General features: G+C 35.5%; 1 protein-coding gene across 4 annotated transcripts in view; it reads right to left on the bottom strand.

Annotated features, from left to right (window-relative positions):
• The window catches only part of LOC126892650 (zinc finger protein OZF-like), a 348,853-nt gene that overhangs the window by 34,736 nt on the left and 295,916 nt on the right, over window positions 1–18,201 (bottom strand). The gene's annotated exons all lie outside the window — the stretch shown is intronic.

Below are 18,201 nucleotides of genomic sequence, written 5' to 3'. Positions count from 1 at the left end.
TACATCCAAACTAAATTCTAATAAATATTTACAGATCAATATACAGGGTGTATCAAATTTATGTGCCCGCGTTATTTAAAAAAAATTTAATTTAATTTTCATTTTGCCTTTGATTGATAAAATTGAAAACACAATAATATATATATATATATATATATATATATATATATATATATATAAATAAGCAAAATCATTGGCTAATACTCGTAAAGTGAATGTGAATTTAGTTGGAAATATATAAAATGATGAAGGGTCATCATTCCATACATTTCTGTGCAACTATATACACCGGTGTTTCGGCCTATTTGGGCTTCGTCAGTATAGTGTAGCAAGTTAAAAAAGTTGTTTGTTAACTTGTAAAAGGATTACTACAGGAGCAAGGTTACCATTTTTGGTCAGATTGTTAGAAGACCCGCAGTCGCAAGGCTACAACTAACATTGCCAAGGAGGTAAGGCTACCTGAGGAAATGAAAAGCCATAACATTATTAAATAAAATGATGTTGGATAATCGAGTACAATATATATATATATATATATATAAAAATGATTATCTTATCCTGCCCCCTGAAATAATTAACAAGATTTTATATATATATATATATATATATATATATATATATATATATATATATATATATATATATATATATATATATATACATCTAGTTATTTTTAAAAAAATCCTATTGGTTTCTGCATAATTTATGTGTAAAGTGCGAATCGTTTGCAAATAAAAAGGTATTGATACTTTTTCGATAAGATAGTAAAAAGTGATCGTTAAAATTTAAAACATCATTAGTACGGGTACTTACTGTGAAAGTTTACAATGGAGTGTGTTATTTGTAATAATTCAAATGGAGATGTTACAATAAACTGTGATAGCTGCACCAGGACGACACATAGGGAGTGTTCCGGACTGAATGCCAGAGAACTACAAGTTATGGATCTCAAAGGTAAGCGATCACTTAAATTTTATTGTGAGGATTGCCAGAATGGGATAAAGCTTATCCCTAAATTGCTTGCGAAAATTGATCATATGGGGCTAGAAATCAAACATTTAAAAAATATATCAGATTCTGTTGGCATTAATAACCCTGACACCAGGGAAGATAAAGAAGAAATAAAATGTGAGATGATTGAGAGGCAGAGTCGGGCTTCTAACATAATAGTCTGTAACGTGAATGAATCAAAAATGAAAACGCAAGTAGAACGTGATTCTGAAGATGCAACATCTATTGGGAAAATATTGAATAATTTTAACATTGATAAAAATAATTTAAGTGTTTCGTTTGGGAAAATATGGTGGAAGCAAGAGTAGGCCGCTCAAAGTTATTCTTAACTCAAAAGAAGATGCCAAATTTGTTCCTAAAAATAAACAATTAATTTCTATTGCAAGCATCAGAATATTTGGTGATCAAACGAAGGCTCAACAGGAATATTTTAAAACAATTAAAAATAAACTACAGATTTTGATTGATAACGGTGATACTACCAAAACTATTAGATATATAAATAATAAACCAACTATCGTTTCGAAATCCGTTCCAAAAACACTTTATAAACCCTAATATACCATTCAACCCCGATATAATTTATCTCAACGCCCAAAGCATAGTAAAAAATAGAGACCAAGTTCAAGAATCCATAACTTGCTATAACCCCAAAATAATTCTATTGAGTGAGACTAGGACGACATCAGATATTGAAGATATAGAGGTGAAACTTGAAAATTATTGCCATATTCGCTGTGACTCAACGAGTAAATACACTGGGGGTGTTATGTTATACATCAACAAAGATTTTTCAAATTTTAAAACATTTCAATTGCTTAATAATTATTGGTGCAAAGTAATAAAAGTTTATTTTAAATCCATGGTCTACTTGGTGGGGTGTTTATACCATTCCCCATCCAGTTCTGATGCTCAATTCATTGAAGATTTGGAAGAAATATGTGATGCTTCATTTACTACAAACTATCGTTGTGTGTTAGTTGGTGATTTTAATATAGACTTGTTAGCTAGTAATTTCTATGGGGAAAAAATAAAAAAAAAATGTTTTCAGCTTATGGGATACAACAGTGTATTAGTTATCCTACTCGTATTACTAACACTAGCAAAACTTTGGTAGATTATGTGCTTTCTAATCAAAATAATATAAGTGCTTAGTGCTTGTGTTCACGACTGTCCAAAAATTACTGATCATTGCGTTATTTCAGTAAATATCTCTAATAATAATAGTTATAATATATCTGATGGTAATATATCCAAGTTTAGAAATTTATGTAATCAAAACTTGGATAAAATCAAAACTAGTCTTATCATGTGTCACTTTAATTTGGATTATGTTGTTGTTAATATCATTTACCAGGAAATTTTGCAAAATTGTGAAAATGTAATCAATGGCATAATACCAATTGTAACATGTCAGTTTCAATCTAAATTACCTTGGTTTGATTATGAGGTGTTTAAACAAATTAAACAGCGTGATACGGCTTATAAAGATTTTAAAAAAATGTATTGACGTTATTGAAAAAGAACATAAATGGCAAGTTTTTAAGAGACATAGAAATGAGGTAGTAAATATGTTAAAGCTAAAAAAAGAGTGATTCTATTTTAACAAAATACGACAGGTATATGAACAATCCAAAACAAATGTGGAAAACTTTAAAAAAATTAATCAATGATAATAGCCGAGAGACGCCAAACTATGTAATCTTTGAAACTGCTACAGGCCCAAAACGGTTAACAAACAACTTAGAAATAGTTTCAATGAGTATTTTGTTGAAAGTATTGTTTAAAGTATTGAGAATTCTGAAACATGGTGTAATGTAAATAATAATCTATATTTAAATTTTGATAAATTTGAAGAGCTTTCAATACAGGATTTGAGAAAAATTGTTGGCAATTTGGATAATAAATTCTTACTGTACGAAACGTTAAATTGCAGAATGGTAAAGGAAGTTTTTGAAACCATTGGGCACGTTATGTTAAATTTAATTAACACATCTCTTGCTACGGGTAAAATTCCTGAAGTAGTAAAAATAAGTACATACTATCACCCCTATACAAAAACTACCTAATACTACAACAGCTGAAGAATTTCGTCCAATCAATACTTTACCTCCTATAGAAAAACTATTAGAAATTGCTGTTTATGAACAATTATTGGAACATGTAACAAAAAATAAAATTTTAATTAATAATCAATCAGGGTTTCGTAAACAATTCTCTTGTGAATCAGCATTACAAGTTACATTATGTCACATAAAGAGTAATTTAGATAAAAATAAGTATGTAGTCGGTGTATTTCTAGATTTAAAAAGAGCTTTTGAGACCATCGACACAATATTGATATCAAAACTTAAACAGTATGGTATAGGAGGTGCAGTAATTGAGTGGTTAGAAAATTATTTAGAACATCGCAAACAGAAAGTACGTTTTAAAGACCAATTATCATCTGAAATTGATAGTAATACAGGTATTCCTCAAGGCAGTGTATTAGGCCCTCTTTTATTTATTCTGTACATTAAAGATATCGATATTTTTGTAAATTGTGAGTTTATTAACCTTTTTGCCGATGATACTCTAATCTGTTGTAGTGATGAAAATTTTGATATAGCCATTCAAAAAATTAATACTATTTTAGATATGGTTAACAAATACTTGCTAATTAATAAACTTAAGTTGAATGTTAAAAAAACAAATGCAATGGTTTTCACTACTAAACATAAATATAGCTTGCTCGATTCTGAGAACATAAATTTAAATATTAATAATGAAAAAATTGAAGTGATTACAACAGCTAAATATTTGGGATTCCAACTTGATAATATTCTGAATTTTGACAGTCATTTCGAGTATCTTCTTCTTCTTCAAATGCAAATCCACTAATGGATGTTGGCGATCACATTTTCCATTAACTCTCTGTTTCTTGCAATGTGTATCAGTGATTGTATGTCGGTAATCCCTGTCCATTGCCTTATGTTTCGGAGCCAGGACATTTTCTTGCGTCCTATTCCTCTCTTGCCTCCAATTTTACCCTGGATTATAAGTTGAAGGAACTGGTATTTTTCGTTTCGCATGATGTGACCCAAATACGCCGTTTTTCTTTTCTTGATGTTTTCGAAAAGCTGACGTTCTTGGTTGATTCTTTTAAGGACATCCACATTTGTGACTTTCGCCGTCCATGGTATCTTTAAGATACGGCGATAAAGCCACATTTCGAAGGCTTCTAATCTGTTTATATCCCTCGTTTTGAGTGTCCAGCCCTCTATGCCATATAGCAGCACCGACCACACGTAGCATTTAGTAAACCTTAGTCTCAGTGTAAGGTCGAACTCTGAGCAGCTCAGTACCTTCCTGAATTTTACGAAAGCTTGTCGAGCTTGCTCAATGCGACATTTTACTTCCCTGTCCGATGCCCAGTCTTCAAAAAGCCACGTTCCTAGGTATTTGAATTTGCTCACTCTCTCAATGGACTTGGTATTCAGTGTTATGGTGGAGTTTTCAAATGCATCCAAGTTTCTGGAGATGATCATGAATTTGGTCTTTTTGGTATTAATCTCTAATCCCATTCGCTTACTGTATTCTCCGATTATAGTGACAAGTTGTTGAAGATCTGCTATGTTGTCGCAAATTAAGACAGCATCATCAGCATATCGTATGTTGTTGATTAATACTCCATTCACTTTGATTCCCATCTCTGCATCTTCCAAAGACTCTTGAAATATGGCTTCCGAATAAATGTTAAATAAAAGAGGGGAAAGCACACATCCCTGCCGAACACCCCTTCTTATATGTATGGATTTGGATATAGAATTGTCTATTTTTAATTGTGCTGCCTGATACCAGTACAAGTTTTCAATGCATCTTATGTCTTTTTGGTCTATATCAAGCTTCTTGAGGATCTGCATTAACTTGTGATGTTGGACACGATCAAACGCTTTCTCGTAGTCTAGAAAGCACAGGAATACGTCCTTCCTCTGATCGTAACAATTTTGGACCAACACCTGTGTTGCTACTATTGCTTCTCTTGTTCCCAAACCTTGCCTAAACCCAAACTGAGAATCACTGATGTCCCATTCACATTTTTTGTATAATCTTTGATGTAGTATTTTTAAGAATATTTTTAAAGTGTGACTCATCAGGCTAATGAGTCTGTGATCCTCACATCGTTTTGCATTGACTTTTTTGGGTAGGGGAATAAATGTAGAGAGCAACCACTGCTGAGGGTAGCAACCAGTTTCATAAATAAAATTAAATATTTTATGTAGTGCTGAAATTCCCCTTTCATCTAGTAGTTTGAGTATTTCTGAAGGGATTTCATCAGGTCCAGGTGCTTATTGTTTTTTGAATATAATATTGCCTTTTCTATTTCCTCTTTAGTAATTGAAGGGCCAGTCAGCTGGTCGTCTGTATGAACTTCACTCATGGGTCTTTTGTCATGAAAGAGCTCCTGAATATAGTTTTCTCATATATGAATTTTCTCTTTTTCACCTAGCACTACCTGGTTATCCTGATTAACTATAATAGTTGGTCTTCGTTTTCTGTATATTCCAGCAGTCTCCTTAAGCTTTTTATGTAAATTCCGATCGTCGTGCTGTCGTTGTAAATGTTCTAGATCGATACATTGTTGCTTAAGCCATTCATTTTTTGCTATTCTTATCTTTGCTTTTATTTGCCTGTTAATGTTTTTATACATATTGCTGCCATCTGCGTCATTCTTGTGTCGTCGTCGTTCATCCATTAGTAATAGTATTTCTTCTGTCATCCATTTTTGCTTCTTGTTCTTTGGTTTGTACCCCAAGTTGCTTTTCATGATGTCTGTTACAGCACTTGTAATCGTATTCCATGTTGGTGTTAGATCTTCGGTAATGTTTGTCGTCAATATTTGAATTTGTGTGTTTATTTCATTACTTATTTCTGCTTGTATCATTGGATCTTTCAGTTTATCCAATGCGATCTGTTGTTGAGTTTCAGGCTTGTTTTTGCATGAAAGAGCGATCTTTATGACGGCCACTAATAGTACATGGTCAGAAGGCACATCTGCTCCAGGATATGTGCAAGCTCTTTTGACAGTTGTGCTGAATCTACCGTTGATGAGAATGAAGTCTCTCTGATTTCTTATTATGTTCTGAGCTCTATCGGCTGGAGATTTCCAAGTATAAAGGCGACGGGGGTGGAGTTGGAACCATGTGTTGGTAACTCTCATGTTTTCTTCCTGACAAAATTGTACAAGTCGGTCACCCCTTTCGTTCCTTGTTCCAAGACCATAAGGTCCAACTACGTCTTCAAAGCTGCCTTTCCCTATTTTGGAATTAAAATCTCCCATAATTATGTTAACATCATGTTTCTTTGTCAATTTAAGCAATTCTTTGATTTCACTATAAAAGTTTTCCACCTCTTCATCTGCTGCATCTGCAGTTGGTGCATAGACCTGTATGATGTTGAGATTATTTGGCTTCGCTTCAAGTTTTACCAAGGCTGTGCGGTCGGAATATAGTACAAACTCTGTGACAGCTCTCATCAATTTTTTACTTATCATAATCCCGACGCCTTTTCTATGATCGCGGTCGTCATTGCCTGAGTAAAAGAATGTTCCGCTCTCTGTGGTGCATTTACCGGATCCAGACCACCAGGTTTCTGAGATCCCCAGGATATCTAGATCGATTCTGCACATTTCTTGAGTTAGGTTAGCCAGCTTCCCGACTTCAAATAAGCTGCGTGTATTCCAGGTGCCTATCTTTAATGTCTTTCTTAAGGTTGCTCGTACATTTCTAACATTCAAGACCGTTCCCCCCGGAGATCCGATTGGGGAACCATTTATACCTCCGGATATTTTTGAGTTGAATGTATTCATGTGATTCTCTTGGGAAAAAATAATGAAGGTGGTATCCCGTTGCCTTCCTTCATGCCACTTCCAGGCTTAGTTTTCAGCCGCCCACTATGGAACAGACGCCGTTTGCAACCGCCCATTCTGGGTACAGACGTTGCTATTTCGAGTATGTTCATAAAAAAAATATCAAAAAAACTATACTTTCTGAGCAGAATATCTCAAAATTTGTCAATGGATTCAAAAATTACAGTATATAACACAATTATTCAACCTCATTTTGACTATTGCTCATCAATCTTATATTTATTTAATCTTAATAAGCTTAACATGCTACAAAAATTACAAAACCGTGGAATGAGAATAATTCTTAAAACAAATCGTCCTACCCCAATTAGGATGATGTTATATACTGTAAACTGGTTCTTTGTTGAAAATAGATTGTTTTATTTCACCATGATTTTGGTCTTCAAAATAGTAAATGGCTTATCACCTGAATATTTTCAAGAATTCATTTCTTTTAACAAAAATATTCATTCTTATAATACCAGAGGTTTAGATGACATATACAGTAAGAGCCACCGTACTAGACACAGGTAAATACCGAATTGCTATGCTTATGGGCTAATCCGGTCCGTTCTCAGATGTGACTTTCATCCCTGTCATGTTACTGTCAAGAAACTATTCAAAATAATTGTTTTCGATACAAAAAATACATTAGTTAATAGTATTATTACTCTGTTTTAAAATAACTTTATTCAAACACCAAGAATAGTACAATACTTTAAAACTTTTACAACTTTAACAAAATGACAACTATAAACGTCAAAATTAGATATAAATATTTAGACTAAATATTTAGTTTCTGTTGTATTACCTACCTTAAACAAGATTATAAAAAAAAAGAAGAGTTCCTTTTGACTATTGACTTTTATAAGATATTATTACGTTTGAATGACGGATAAGTTTGTAACAATACATTTGTATTTTAATTAAAATAAAACTATTAAAATTAGTCTTAACTTCTATAAAGAGTTAATCCAGAGAACGAATAAAACATGGTGGCAGCTGATTTGTAAAAATACGGATGAGAAAACTCGAAAAATTTAGAGGTTGGTTAGTTCAAAAATACAAAGTACGAAAACAGCACAGTTAAGCATCAATTGGGAAAAAAATGCCTGATAACGCTCCAGTTCAAGAATCACCGTCGATAAACCTCACTTTATCACCTCCCGAATCATTTAATTTCCATCCAAGTGATTGGGCACAATGGAAAAACCGCTTTCAACATTTAGACGAGGGTGTAGCCTTGATAAAGCATCTGATGGAAAACAAATTGATGTTTTAATTTATAATATGGGGGTAAGAGCTGAAGAAATATTCTCATCATTTTCACCAGTTCCAACTACATATGATGAGACATTAAAACAATTTGAAGATTATTTTATACCCGGTAGAAATATTATCTATGAAAGGGCCAAATTCCTAAATCATAAGCAACGGAGTGATACTGCAGAGAAATTTATTACTGACTTACATAGTCTATCAAAAACATGTGATTGGGGGACTTTAAACAATGATATGGTTTTATTAGTGTTGATTATCGGAATGAGAGATACAAGCATAAGTGACAAACTGCAACTTGATGCTGAACTTACTCTCGAAAAAGCTGTAACCTGTCTAAGACAACATGAAGAGCTGATCCGTCAAAAACAAAACCTAAATGAACCAAATGTTTCTGCTATAAGAAAACAATCAACTTACAAAAAATCACAGAACCCCCAAAATTGCCAACAGTCAAGTAAAGGTGAGAAAACGAAAAAATGCCCTAGATGTGGATATGATTGGCATGATAAATTAGCAAACTGTCCTGCAAAAAATGCTAAATGTGGTACATGCAAAAATGAAGGACACTACAGCAAGATGTGTTATAAAAATAAAAAGTCCAAAAACAAAAATGTACATGCCATTCAGCAAGATTCAGAGCCTGACAGTGACGAAAACTCTTATGTACACGAAATTAAAGCGAGTGACGACAGGAATGTGTGGACACAAAAACTACAAGTAAGCTGCAAAGAGAGAATGCTTGAACCTATCACATTCAAACTGGATACTGCTGCTGATGTAACAATGGTACCTGTCCAAGTGCTGAGTAATGTAATAAATGAACTACCTCTAAATGAATCTTCGAATAAAGTATTTAGTGCAAAAAAGCAAGAAAGATTCAAAATACTAGGTACAATAAAATTAAAACTAAAATATAAAAATAGGGAAATTACAGAAAATGTATTTATCTCTGAAGAGATTGATGTCCCATTGTTGAGTAGGAAAGCATGCCAAGGCTTATATTTAGTAAAAAGAATTTATTCTATAAGTACTGAGACAAATTGGGTCGCAGAATACTCCTCATTATTCCAAGGACTAGGCAATATGGAGGGTGAATACAAAATTGAAATAAAGGAAAATGCTGAACCATATGCTATTTCTGTACCAAGAACTGTTCCAGTTCCATTGAGAGACCAAGTAAAGGAAGCTTTGGAAGAAATGCAGAGAAATGGTGTCATTGTTCCTGTAGATCATGCGACCGAATGGTGTGCCCCAATGGTAGTAAACATAAAGAAAGGAGGAAAAGGGGTCCGTATCTGTGTCGACCTGTCAAGATTAAATAAAAGTGTCAAACGTCAGTTTCACCCAGTTCCCGTAGTAGAGCTACAACTTGCAGAGATTAGAGGGGCTAAATACTTTAACAAACTTGATGCAAATCATGGATTCTGGCAACTTAATTTAGCCGAAGAATCAAGAGACTACACAACCTTTTTAACCCCATTTGGAAGATTTAAATTCCAGAAATTACCTTTCGGCATTACATCGGCACCAGAGGAATTCCAGAAAAGAATGTCACGAGTCCTTGAAGGAGCAAAAAATACTCTACTCTAGTCCATATGGATGATGTGCTGGTTTGGGGAAACACAAAAGAGGAACACGATGACCGCCTAAGAGAAGTGCTCGAGAGAATCAAAAAAGCACATATAACCTTGAATAAGGGCAAAACTGAAATCTGTAAGCAGAAAATCGATTTCTTGGGATTTGTGTTGTCGAAGGATGGGGTAGCACCAGATCCAGGCAAGGTGAAAGCAATTGTAGACATGGAAGCACCAAAAAATGTCAAGGAAGTTCAACGCCTTATGGGTACTGTAACATTCCTAGCGAAATTTATCCCTAATAGGAGTGAGATTATGCAACCAATTACAAGTTTAGTTAGTCCAAGCAATGCATTTCTATGGGGCCCAGCACAAAAAGAGGCGTTCCAGAAAATAAAAGAATTGCTTATATCAGCACCTTGTTTAACAATGTATGATGCAAATAAACCTACAATCCTATCCAGTGACGCTTCTACCAAAGGATTGGGAGCTGTATTACTTCAAGTTGAAGGTGGTCATAAGAAACCTGTAGCATACATCTCGAGGACTTTGACTCCAGCTGAACAAAATTATGCAAACATAGAAAGAGAAGCACTAGCTCTGACCTGGGCAAGCGATCGACTAAAGAGTTTTCTGATAGGAAAACAATATACCATAGAGACCGATCACAAGCCACTTATACAAATATTTAAAACTAAGCATCTCGATGATCTGTCCCCAAGACTTCAAAGGTTTAGAATGCGCATGATGCGTTATGACTACAATATTGTATATACCCCAGGGAAAAATTTATATATTGCTGATACTTTATCTCGTAAACCCATACCTTCAGAAGATGACAAAGAATTAGAAGAAGAAATCGATGCCTTCATTCATGGAGTCACTCTTGCAGGTATTCACACATCTGACGAGAATGTAACACGAGTTGCTAACTCACAAAGCAATGATCAAACCTGTAATCAACTGAAGAACTACATAATGGGAGACTGGCCTCACAAGTCTGCATTATCAGGTGATGTTAAACCATACTACCCAGTACGTCATGAACTATCAGTTGTGGATGGTATCCTTCTTAGAGGAAACCGTATGATCATTCCATGTGAGCTCAGGGCAATGATGTTGGAAAAATTGCATGCTGGCCACTTTGGAATAACTAAAACTTGTCGTCGTGCTCTGGGAACGATGTGGTGGCCAGGAATTTCTCAAGAGATAGAAGCTAAAGTAAGATCTTGTCCTATCTGTATTCAAAACTCGACAAACCATCATGAACCTTTATTGCCAGCTAAATTTCCAGATTATCCATGGCAAGTGATATCAATGGACCTTTTTAAAACTGAAGGAAAATGGTATATCGTCGTAACTGATAACTATTCCAGATTTTTTGAAGTACTTCCTGTTCAGAACATGAGATCACAGGAAGTAATAAACATCTGCAAAACAATATTTGCAAGATATGGTATACCACAGTTGGTTTGTTCCGACACTGGAACACAATTTCATGCTGTTGAAACATCAGAGTTCCAACAGTTTGCAAGAGAATGGGGGTTCTCTACATCGAGAAGTAGCCCACAATTCCACCAAGCAAATGGCGCAGCAGTAGCTGCTGTAAAAGTCGCAAAAACCTTAATAAAGAAGAATAAGAACAACATAGAGATGGCACTTCTGTCCTATCGAAACACACCACTAGAGAACGGATTCAGTCCATCCGAAATGATGTTTGGAAGAAAATTGAGAGATAATCTACCATCAATCGCATTAGCTGAATTTAAATCATCAAAGAAGCTAGTAAGCGCGGAGAGGAAGTACCGCTCGAAATATAAAAAATTATATGATGGAAAACATGGACCGAAGAATTTGAGTTGACTTCAAATTGGTGATTTTGTATGGATCACAGACCTGAAACGACATGGTGAAATTATTAACGAAGTTAATCCAAGATCATACATAGTTAAGACCGCCATAAGCACCATAAGGAGAAACCGTTTTCATCTGATCCCCGCTCCATATCTAAGCAGTATCCCGATGGAGTATTGAAACAACTGCCAGGGATTCAACAAACAAATTCGACTCCAGAAACTACACCGACTACTCAACAACTAACATCCCAAAGACCAACAAACATTGAGAAAGGTAGTCAGGAAGTGGAAAGTCACCCAACTCAACCCAAAACGCCTGTACGACTTCCAACGCCAACGAAAACTGATGGACCATTTAATATTGAGCAGAGTAAGAATACAACGCGCTCTGGGAGAGCGGTTGTCAGACCTTTACGCTATCGTGAAGATTAATCAGTAGTTATGTTGAAGATGTATCATCTTGAGGGGGGATGTTGTATTACCTACCTTAAACAAGATTATAAAAAAGAAGAAGAGTTCCTTTTGACTATTGACTTTTATAAGATATTATTACGTTTGAATGAGGATAAGTTTGTAACAATACATTTGTATTTTAATTAAAATAAAACTATTAAAATTAGTCTTAACTTCTATAAAGAGTTAATCCAGAGAACGAATAAAACAGTTTCTATACATTTTCTGACGTTCTAAACGTCACTTAACATAAAAATAAACATTGCAACAAGTGAAGGGTCCAGGACTGTAATAGCTCAATGTTCCTATGTGTCTAGTATGGTGGCTCTTACTGTATATTACTTCTCATTTTATAAACATAAAATTTTATGTTCCTAGTTTGTATAATTTTTAAATTTACTGTATATTAGGTTAAAAATCTCATGTGATTAATATTTATACTGTATTTTGATTGGGGGATTGCCTGTTGATAAATAAATAAATAAATATAAAACCAAATAAACTTTATCGATTTATATATATATATATATATATATATATATATATATATATATGTTCGGAAAGGTTTCCGCGGTTAATACAATGAAACTTAAAGCTAAAATCAATATCAACAAAAGAATTAATATTAAAATTAAACTCACCAGGCTTCCGGGTTGAACCGCGTCGTTGGTTTCTAGGCCGAGCTTTCGACGTCCTCTCTGACGTCATCTTCAGGGCTTCCGGGGTCTCAGTCTCCTGAGGCTCCAGACACTACACTCACTACTCACTACTTCACTACTCACTGCAATACTGTTGTTGCTGACGCTGGGGCGGTCATTTATACCGTGGACTGATGTGACTGACGTGGCTGTCGATGACGTGGCGGAGTGGGAATTAGCGCGAAGACTATTTGGAGTGGCGCGAAGATTTTTGACGGCTGGAATTGTATTTGTAGATGGAGCGGACGATGTTTTCTTTAGGAGGGGTCTCCAAGTCGAAGGTAAGCGGATGCCGTCATCTCTTTTATTGAGACAACTTGGCCGTTTTTCGATTTCTATGGCTTCTCGGATAATCCTTTGTTTATAGAAGCGGATGGGGGCTATGGTTCTGGAGTTTTCAAAGTCAATTTTGTGACCTGTATGAAGATGGTGTTGGCCTAGGGCTGAAACTGAATCGGAATTGCGAACAGATATGGAATGTTCATAAATCCTATTTTGGATTCTACGATTGGTTTGTCCTATGTAAGATCGGGGGCAGTCTGCACAAGGAATTTCATAAACTCCGTGTTGTTCATTTGGAATGTTGTCTTTGACGGATCGGACAAGAGATGAAAGTTTTTGTTGGGGGGTAAATACTGTTTTTATTCCTCGTGGTTTAAGAATTCTGTCGATTTTGTCAGTAACACCTTTGATATAGGGAAGAAAAGCTTTCGTATGATCAGGATCTAACTCTTTGGGTTGTGATTGAGCGGGAGATTGAAGTTTATGGATGCTCCTATCGATGTGATTTTCGCGGTAACCGTTTTGGATGAGGGCTTGTTTTAAAGAAGAGAGTTCAGTAGATCTACTTGCATCATCGGAAAGACGGATTGATCTGGAGACAAGAGTATTAATGACTGAATTAATTTGAGAAGGTGGGTGATGAGAGTTGCCATGCAAGTAGCGGTTGGTATGGGTGGGTTTTCGATAAACAGAGTGATGAAAACCTTGTGATTGGTTCTTCTTAATAAGAACGTCGAGAAACGGTAAGGATGAGTTAGTCTCCATCTCCATCGTGAACTGGATACTGGGATGTATACCATTCAGATGGGTCTGAAAAGACGCTAAAGCATCCCTGCCGTGGGGCCAAATGACGAATGTATCGTCAACATATCGTAGCCAACATGTGGGTTTGAGCGTAGATGTGGATAGTGCTCGGGTCTCAAAATCTTCCATAAAGATATTAGCAATTACTGGAGAGAGTGGTGAGCCCATTGGGGCACCATTTATTTGTCTGTAGAATTGATTTTGGAAGATGAAATAAGTGTTGGACATGCAATGTTTAATGAGAGATAAGTGGTCTTGCTGGATACTGTGTTTCGTTTCCAGAATATTTAGGGTGTCATCTATAGGAATGTTAGTAAAAAGTGAAACGATGTCGAAACTTACTAGAATGTCTGAGGGTGAGATAGGATATTGTTTGAGAAGTTCGATGAAATGAAAAGAATTTTTGACGAAAGATGAGGCATTTTCGGCTACAACCTTTCGCCGAAAATGCCTCATCTTTCGTCAAAAATTCTTTTCATTTCATCGAACTTCTCAAACAATATCCTATCTCACCCTCAGACATTCTAGTAAGTTTCGACATCGTTTCACTTTTTACTAACATTCCTATAGATGACACCCTAAATATTCTGGAAACGAAACACAGTATCCAGCAAGACCACTTATCTCTCATTAAACATTGCATGTCCAACACTTATTTCATCTTCCAAAATCAATTCTACAGACAAATAAATGGTGCCCCAATGGGCTCACCACTCTCTCCAGTAATTGCTAATATCTTTATGGAAGATTTTGAGACCCGAGCACTATCCACATCTACGCTCAAACCCACATGTTGGCTACGATATGTTGACGATACATTCGTCATTTGGCCCCACGGCAGGGATGCTTTAGCGTCTTTTCAGACCCATCTGAATGGTATACATCCCAGTATCCAGTTCACGATGGAGACTAACTCATCCTTACCGTTTCTCGACGTTCTTATTAAGAAGAACCAATCACAAGGTTTTCATCACTCTGTTTATCGAAAACCCACCCATACCAACCGCTACTTGCATGGAAACTCTCATCACCCACCTTCTCAAATTAATTCAGTCATTAATACTCTTGTCTCCAGATCAATCCGTCTTTCCGATGATGCAAGTAGATCTACTGAACTCTCTTCTTTAAAACAAGCCCTCATCCAAAACGGTTACCGCGAAAATCACATCGATAGGAGCATCCATAAACTTCAATCTCCCGCTCAATCACAACCCAAAGAGTTAGATCCTGATCATACGAAAGCTTTTCTTCCCTATATCAAAGGTGTTACTGACAAAATCGACAGAATTCTTAAACCACGAGGAATAAAAACAGTATTTACCCCCCAACAAAAACTTTCATCTCTTGTCCGATCCGTCAAAGACAACATTCCAAATGAACAACACGGAGTTTATGAAATTCCTTGTGCAGACTGCCCCCGATCTTACATAGGACAAACCAATCGTAGAATCCAAAATAGGATTTATGAACATTCCATATCTGTTCGCAATTCCGATTCAGTTTCAGCCCTAGGCCAACACCATCTTCATACAGGTCACAAAATTGACTTTGAAAACTCCAGAACCATAGCCCCCATCCGCTTCTATAAACAAAGGATTATCCGAGAAGCCATAGAAATCGAAAAACGGCCAAGTTGTCTCAATAAAAGAGATGACGGCATCCGTTTACCTTCGACTTGGAGACCCCTCCTAAAGAAAACATCGTCCGCTCCATCTACAAATACAATTCCAGCCGTCAAAAATCTTCGCGCCACTCCAAATAGTCTTCGCGCTAATTCCCACTCCGCCACGTCATCGACAGCCACGTCAGTCACATCAGTCCACGGTATAAATGACCGCCCCAGCGTCAGCAACAACAGTATTGCAGTGAGTAGTGAAGTAGTGAGTAGTGAGTGTAGTGTCTGGAGCCTCAGGAGACTGAGACCCCGGAAGCCCTGAAGATGACGTCAGAGAGGACGTCGAAAGCTCGGCCTAGAAACCAACGACGCGGTTCAACCCGGAAGCCTGGTGAGTTTAATTTTAATATTAATTCTTTTGTTGATATTGATTTTAGCTTTAAGTTTCATATATATATATATATATATATATATATATATATATATATATATATAATCATATCCCTTCTACCATACAATGGTGTAGGGTTGCAATATTAATCTACCAAATTAACATATCTAGTTTTACATAGGTACTTACAAATATACAAATTACACTTTTACATCTAATTCTACATTTCTAAAATTAATTTCATTAATTCTATAAAAGTATCAGTTATCTATATACAAATTTTTTCCACTCTTTTCTGTCTTGTGCTATCGCTTTGGCATCTGTCCAGTTTGATCTTTTCTTTTGCAGAATGGCTCCTATTGCTTTATCCCATGTTTGTCTGGGTCTTCCTCTCTTCCTATTTTTTGATATTTTTGCTTCCCATACTCTTCGAACTGGTCTAGTTTCTTTCATTCGTTGTAGATGTCCCCACCAACATAATTGTCTTTGCTCTATATACTCCAATGTGGATGGTATTTTTAACTCTCTTCTTATGTCTACATTCCGTAGTCGGTCTAATTTAGTGACGCCTTTTACTCTTCTCAGGAACTTCATTTCCATGGTTTGGATCTTGCTTTTTTGTCGGTTTGTTAAGACCCAAGATTCGCTGCCGAAGGTTAGTACTGGTCTATAGATTGATTTGAACACTTTTATTTTTGTTTCTCTTGAAATTTCTTTTCTACTGATAAATTTTTTATTCATTGTATGGTACAGCTTTATTGTTTTGTCTATTCTATTGTTTACTTCAGCATCTTGAGTGCCTGCCTGGTCAATTATTACACCTAGATAAGAGAAAGTTTTCACTTGTTCAATTTGTGTTCCTTCAATTTCTATTCTTAGCTCCTGTCTCTCTTCACCGATCTGTAGTACTTTGGTCTTGCTTTTGTTTATTACCATTTCATTTTCGATGAATACTCTGTTCCATATTTCAATGTTGTGTTGTAAATCTTTTTCACTTCTTGCAATTAACACCAAGTCGTCTGCAAACACTCCTTCTGATATTTCTACTCTACGAAGATATCTGTGTCCAACATTTAATTTTCTGCTTTCTATTGTGCATCTTTTAATTATTTGGTCCATAAACAATATAAACAGCGTTGGGCTAAGAGCTCCGCCTTGTCTTAGTCCTCCTGTTACTGTGAAAGTGTTTGATCTATTGTTGTTACTAATCACTGAGTTCACATTCTGACTATATATTTTCTGGATGATTCGTATCATTTTATGTCCTACACCTTTCTCTCTTAGCACTTTCCACACTCTCTGTCTGGGTACTTTGTCGAAGGCCTTTTCTAGGTCTAAGAAGGCTAAGTATATGTTCTTTTTCTCTTGAAGCGCTTTTTCGCCTATTTGTTTTAGCGTGAATATATGATCTTGTATGCTCCTTCCGCTTCTGAAACCACTTTGTGACTCGTCTAGTGTATCTTCCGCGATTATTCTTATTCGTTTATCTATGATTTTCTCTAATATTTTCATGGATACACATAGCAATGTCAATCCTCTGTAGTTATTACATTCTCTTTTGTCACCTTTCTTATGTATGGGAACTATCAATGCGGTTTTCCAGTCCTCTGGTAATATTTCATCTTTCCATACTTTATTCATTATTTCTAGTAGTATTTCAGTACCTTGTTGTCCCATGTTTCTTATTATTTCCACCGTTACTTTGTCAATTCCTGGAGCTTTTCCATATTTTAGCTGTTTTATGGCTTCTTGTAGTTCTTCTAATGTTATTGGTTCTTCTACATTTTCTTCAGGTGTTTCTTCTGGTTCAGTATTGGTTTCTGTATTGTTGTCATGGTTCAATAGTTCTTCAAAGTATTCTTGCCATCTATTCATTATTTGAGTTGGTTCTGCTAATAAGTTTCCATTTTTACTCTTAATATTGTGTACTTTTTGTTTGTTCTCTGTTCTTAATGTTTTTAGTGTTCTATAGAAGAGCTTTTGATTACTTTTACTGTCTTGTTCCATTTTATCACCAAATTTTGTCCATGTTTCCTTTTTAGCTGCAGTTACTAGTAGCTTTACTTTTTTTCTTTCATTTTTATAAATGTTGTATCGATTTATAAAACCAAATAAACCATAAATGCAGATAAATCAAGACATCAACAGTCAAAATTCATAAGCTATCAAAGACATTCAATATTGTTTATCGTTGTTTAACTTATTGTGATTTCTATCGAAAAGCAGCTTAATTTTGCGATACTAGTTTCTGTGAGTTAAAAAGAGACCTAGTATAAAAAGTAGTTGGTGAATAATTTTGTGCATGGGAAAAGTTAGTAGTCTTTCAGATTAAGACACCGGTGTCCGTCA

This window comes from Diabrotica virgifera, chromosome 9 (assembly GCF_917563875.1).
Source record: "Diabrotica virgifera virgifera chromosome 9, PGI_DIABVI_V3a".
In the NCBI taxonomy this organism is placed as follows: domain Eukaryota; kingdom Metazoa; phylum Arthropoda; class Insecta; order Coleoptera; family Chrysomelidae; genus Diabrotica; species Diabrotica virgifera.
The sequence above is the reverse complement of the archived record's forward strand: the minus strand, read 5'-3'. Positions and strand labels throughout refer to the sequence as shown.